This window comes from Kogia breviceps, chromosome 11 (assembly GCF_026419965.1).
Source record: "Kogia breviceps isolate mKogBre1 chromosome 11, mKogBre1 haplotype 1, whole genome shotgun sequence".
NCBI lineage: Eukaryota > Metazoa > Chordata > Mammalia > Artiodactyla > Physeteridae > Kogia > Kogia breviceps.
In genome coordinates, this window is record NC_081320.1 from 95,567,551 (window position 1) to 95,573,550 (window position 6,000).

Consider the following 6,000-nt stretch of genomic DNA (forward strand, 5'->3'; position numbering starts at 1 on the left):
GAACTGCAAAACATTTTAGATAAAATGTGAAGTGTGCATTATTTTCACTTTGTGCCATTATAAATATGAAAAGAAATCATCAAATACACGAGGCAGAATTTTGAGGGCACAAATGAATGAATTCTCCCACATGTCCTACCTCGTATTTACAGCAGCTACCCCTGAAATAGCTTATTATTGCCACAATAATGCTGTGTAACAGCTTCCCCACCCACCCACCCCCAGTCTCGGTGGCTTAAAATGTTAATAATTGAGCCTCAAGCTCACAGGTCTGTGGATTGGACAGTCTCGTTTAGGAACCCAGGCTGGAGGGATGGTGCTGGCCACCTGGTACAGGTGGAAACATGCGATGCCTCTTAAACCCAAGGTTTCTGCCCATATCTACTGGCCAAAGCAGGTCATATGGCCAACCAAGCCCAGCGTCAGTGGGGCAGGAAAATGCATCTCCCCCATAGAGATTGATGGAAAGGGAGTGCCTATTTGTTGGACAACTGTATGAAGAACCACATAGTAATTTGAAAAAGAGTTTAATATAAAGAATTATTAACTATAACAGGAGATTGGAGTAACAAAGGATTGGCCAAAAAGAAGTGAAGAAAATGCTAAAGAATACAGGAATAGCAGATACAAGGAGCAGGCCTTCCACCGAGGACTGAGACAGGAGTCCAAGGTACAGACCCCCCCACCCCACCCCCAGGGCTGAGATCCAGATCATATTGGAGGGGTAGGGCCAGCCTTGGCCCACCGGATAGCACAGAAGTCACTGTGGTGCTGTGGAACTCGCTGGAAATCTGCACTCTGGAATTTGTCAGAAATCACCCTCTTAGTTACCGGGGAAAGCTGTTCACAGGAGGTGTCTCGCTAGAGGCTCTCTGCTACAAAACTGCCTAAGAGGGGCTGCCCGGGAAAACTGCTGGCTACTAGGTGCTGCTGGCCACTGTGCCCTGTAGGAGCCAGACTTTGGGGAAGCTGCACATGCTGCAGGAGCCTTGTGCTGGAGAAGCAGCAAACTGCAGGAGCCTGCCCAGCAAGGGCACCGGGAACCGGAAAGCAAAACCTCTTTCCTCCTGCAACCTCTCTCTAGAGCCCTCTGCTGACAAAGCCTAATATTGTGCCAGCTGGTAAAATATATGTAAATATTTTTAAAGGGCCCAGAGGAGTTTTCACAGGGCAGGCAAAAAGGATGATTTTGAAGCTCACTCTCTGAACAAAACTGCTTGCTCTGCTGGACGCATGAGTCTCCAAGTGCCCTCCTCTGTTATCCCAGAACCACCCAAGGGGCTTGTTACAGTGCAGATTCCTGCGCTCTCGATGGAACTGACTGAATTAGGGTGGAGGAAGGGAGACAGGGATCTGCATTTGAAAATTCTACCCCAGCTATAGCTTTACATACATAAAGTTCAAGATCCAGGAGCTCCTTGAGGATGGACACATTTTTGATTCACTGCTGTTTCCTTGGCTCTTAGTTCAGTATCTGCCACTTATTAGGTGTTGCTTTAGACAGCTTGACTCCTGGGTTGGCTGGTTGAGAGAACCGATTCAAACTTGATCAACTGTGATTGGCCGTAAGCCACACACCCAGCCATACTTCAATGATGTTCACTTGATAAGTCCGTCCCTTCACTATTGTTGGTGAAACCCAAAGACAACATATCCTCACTAGAATGGCAGGTAATTTTTTTCCAAAGGTGGCTGCAACAATATCTTCCATCCTACACGTTCTCCTACGATGTGACCTTGCCACCCCTCCATCAAGAGACAGGGCCTATGTCCCCTGCCCTTGAATCTAGGCAGCCTTGTGACTTGCTTGTAACCAACAAGATGTAAAAAAGTGATGACACATGACTTCTGAGGCTAAATTAAAAAGGCAATGCAGCTTCTTCCTTGTTCTCTGGGAAACTCACTTTTGGAGCAGAGCTTCCATGTAAGAAGTTTCCACGCCGTGAGGAAGCCCAAGTCACGTGGAAAGGCCACACGTGGATCGTCCAATCAACAGCCCCATCTGAGGTTCCATCCAACAGCTAGATCGACCACCAGACATGTTAGTGTCCATCCCGTAGCTGCTGAGTCACCTGTCCAGATGTCGTGAGGCTCCAGAGCCATCCCACTACCTTGTTGAAATGCCTGACCGCAGAACCAGTGAGAGTAGTAAATGGTTATTTTAATCTTATTTGGGGGATAACTTGTTATGCAGCGACAGTAACTGCAACAAATTGTAGAGTTCCTCTGGATCAGACTCACCTGACTGTCTCATTCTACAACTCACACGCACCGAAATGCATGAACTTATTTTTAAATCTTACCTCCTACTATTGCTGTGGGCTTCCCTCCCTTCTGCGGAATATCATTATGGAAGAGAAAGCCCAATACTTCCAAACTTGCTGCACTGCCTGATGGTTCTATTTGAAGTCCTTAAGAAGAAACTATTTCAGAACTGTGTCACAGGTCTTGATACATTAGCAACGTAAGGAGAACTTAATAAAGCAACATGAAAACCGAAACCAAGGTCATTTAAAATTACATTCCCATCTAAAAAGGAAAGCACTAAATAATTGTGCCATAGCAGTATCAGGAATTTGGTCAAGTAATCTTTATCAAGCCTCTCAGTTTGGAAAGTCAAATGGAAGAATGATAAGAGGAAGGAACTCGGGATCCGTAAAGCCTAAGTTCAGAAATAAGTTCGTCCCTCTCTTGTCTTTGCAGTCTTGAACATGTTACTTAACCTCTGTGACCTTCAGTTTCTTCATCTCTAAAACAAGATTAGATAAGAACCTTCCTAGCCCACAGGAGTGTTTTGCTGCTCAAGTGAGGGGCTAAGAGATGTGACAGCACCTTGTAAAGCTGTATGACACTAAGGGCTCCTTCAGAAAAATGAGACAAAAATTAAACTGAAATTGTATCCTGGCAATTTAGGACAGTACGGGGAAAACGTAAAGCAAAAACCAAAACCAGAAACCCTCTCGACATTTTCTTTCTTGAGCTGCAGTGCTCCTGGCAGACCCAAGTGTCCACTGGTCCTGGTCATGGTGATAAGGGGAGGGGACTCTGACGGCAGCACCGCTTCACTGCCCTTCCCCACGGATCCTGTTTATACCGGAAGTTTCACTGCGTTGCTTTGAGCAAGTTCACCCTCTGCTGCTGAAGTGTTTCCTTCCCCTACTTTCGAAACAAGCAGCGGCTGTGGTTGCTTTGCAGAGACGCATTTCCAATTCCAATTCCTAAGATAAGCTGCCCGTCTCCTGTGGGTCTTAGACCTCTTTTTGCTCTTATGTCCCAACTGCAGCAGCCTAGCGCCCGCTGCTTATCCCTGAATTTAAAGCTGATGTTCTAATTTACCCTTGCCTATCGGAAAGGACCCTTAGAGACCGGCCAAGCCCCCCATTTCACAAATAAGAAAACCGAGACCCAGGAGGGGAGCGGGCTCCCGACCCAGTGTCACGACATCTTGCAGAGCGGAGCTCCTCTTTCCAGAAATAGTTTCTCCCAGTTATTCCTGCCTTGAGCATGTGTTCCAGAAGTCGTGTATCCAGCTGCCACCTCGACATCTCCAGATGGATGACTAAGAAGTTTCTTCAACTTAACTTGTCCAAGCAGAACTCCTGAGTCCACCCACCGCCTCCAGTGGGTGCCTCCCCCAGTCTACCAAGCTCAGCTAGTTGCCCAGCTGCCCAGACCGAAACCCCAGGAGTATACTTAATATCTTTCTCTCACTTCCCACACCCGGTTCACCAGCAAGTCCTAAGGCTCTACCCTCAAAATACATCCAGAATGTATCCATTTCTTCCCACTACCATGACTAACAGTGAGCCTCCAACCCCTCTTATTAAGCTTCTGCTGTGGCCACCTGACTAGATTCTCTGGCTCCGCACGTGTTCCCCTTGAGTCTTTCCTCCACACAGCAGCCAGCGTGAAGTTTTCAAACCATAAACCAGATCGCATTGCTCCACTCCTCCCAGGGCTCCAGTGGCCCACTCGCCTACTTCTTAGACCCCATCTCCTATTACTGTCCCCTTCACTCTCTCTATTCTAGGCCTTCCTGCTGTTCCTGGCACACACCAAGCTCACTCCCACCCCTGGGCATCTGTACTTGCTGTCTCTGCCCCTGAAAGGCTCTTCACCCACATCTCGACCCACTTCATCTGGGTTCTGAGTGAACCGACCTTGACCACTCTCTAGCAGAGAGTAAACCCCGCCAGTCACTCCAACCCTTTGTCCTGTTTCATTTTCTTTACAGCACTGTCTCCGCATGAAATTATACCTTTGTTCGTGTCCTTGTTTATTGTGTCTTCCACGCTGGTACTGAAGCTCCATGAGGCCAGGATTAGTCTGTCTCGGTCCTCACTTTATCCACGTGCCTAAAAACAAGATCTGTCCCATATCGGTCCCATGTAAGAATGCCTGTCACAATATTTATTGAATGAATGAATGGATCAGCAAACTAGCATTTAAAATGTGGGACAGTCCAAAACCTCTTGAGAAAAAAACGTGTGGACTTAACACACCGTGGGTACGTGTGTCTCTTCTTAGCCCACGGCTCTCACAGAGGCAAGTTTAGCGGTGATGAATCCACCAAAGGGCCATGGTGCTTACAAAGGAAAGAGATAAGAGAATATTTTAAGATGCGTCTTGTGCAGGGAACTCGCTACCTGGGCCCTGGAGTCCCCGCGCGAGTCTGTGCGCTCCTGTGGCATATATGTTCTTACAGGCTCAGACCCAGGTGCTTTCCCGGGATGTGCAGCTCCCAGCAGAAAGATGGGCTGATTCCACCCAGCTGAAGTGCTCCATCTGTGGGACGTGACTGAGTCCCTCTCCTGAATCCATTTCACAGCGGACCTCCAGGACTTCCCTGGCAGGAAAGACTCAGACCTGCAGGGGGGAGCTAATGGCACTTCTCCATTCTGGAAAGACTTGGAAAACTGAGGTCCAGAAATAATTAAACGATGAAAGAGGTCATTGAATTTTATAAATATTCAGGACATTCTCTTACTCCTGCCAGAGTCTGAGAAATTGAAAGATTCTTTAGCCTCAAACTATCAAGTGGTCCAGCTGGGTTCGTACAGCCCATCTAACTCTAGGACCACTTCCTCTTCATGCATAGATCTGGATGCCCCTTACCACCTTGTCCACAAACATGGCCGAGGTGATGCCTCCAAAGGACGGTTAAGAATGCCCAACGCGCTACTGAAATTCTGCCGGCTCTCTTCATACAGAAACCGTTATGGGTTTATTGAGAAAACCCCAGAACTTTGCTTCAGGCACCTGGAGAGCAAGACAATGTGACCTTCCTGTCAGCGATCTACAATTACTAAACAAAATTGAAATGATTCTAGTAATAGTTTATTTATGGTGGTATCACTAGGTCAGAATTAAGTCTCAACTGTTCCTCCTAATTTCACAACAGCAACCCCACTTTCTTCAGGCTCGTCCTTTTTGTGGATTATAAAGCCTCTGCTCGTCCTTGGACTACAGTCTATCAGGGCAAACCTTGAAAATGGAAGCAAGTCATATTCTCTCTCTTCCCCCGCCCCCCAGCAAGGACCATTACAGTTGGAAAGAAAAGGAAAGGGGGAGCAGTTAATGGTGATCTGGGGTTCTGTGTGAGGTCTGGGAAGGGTGTTATCTCTCCTCCACGTGCACGGGCTGGAGGCGATTTTTGCTCTAGAGCGACGGATTATGCCATCTTCTTAAAGGCAAGTCTTTGAGTCTTCGATGTGTGCCTTCACCATTTCCTTTGCAATTTTGTGAATTCCCGGGCTTCTCACTCAAGGTCTTTTTTTTTTTTTTTTTTGCGGTATGCGGGCCTCTCACTGTTGTGGCCTCTCCCGTTGCGGGGCACAGGCTCCGGACGCGCAGGCCTAGCGGCCATGGCTCACGGGCTTAGTTGCTCCGCGGCATGTGGGATCTTCCCGGACCAGGGCACGAACCCGTGTCCCCTGCATCGGCAGGCGGATTCTCAACCACTGCACCACCAGGGAAGCCCTCACTCAAGGTCTTAAGACC

General features: G+C 47.9%; 1 protein-coding gene across 1 annotated transcript in view; it reads left to right on the forward strand.

Annotated features, from left to right (window-relative positions):
• Window positions 1-5,781, forward strand: part of E2F6 (E2F transcription factor 6) — a 40,187-nt gene extending 34,406 nt beyond the window's left edge. Inside the window, exon 16 of the transcript XR_010835644.1 lies at window positions 557-5,781. The gene's annotated coding sequence lies outside the window, so the exon portion shown is untranslated. The remainder of the gene's footprint in view (window positions 1-556) is intronic.
• The last annotated feature ends 219 nt before the right edge of the window (window positions 5,782-6,000 follow it).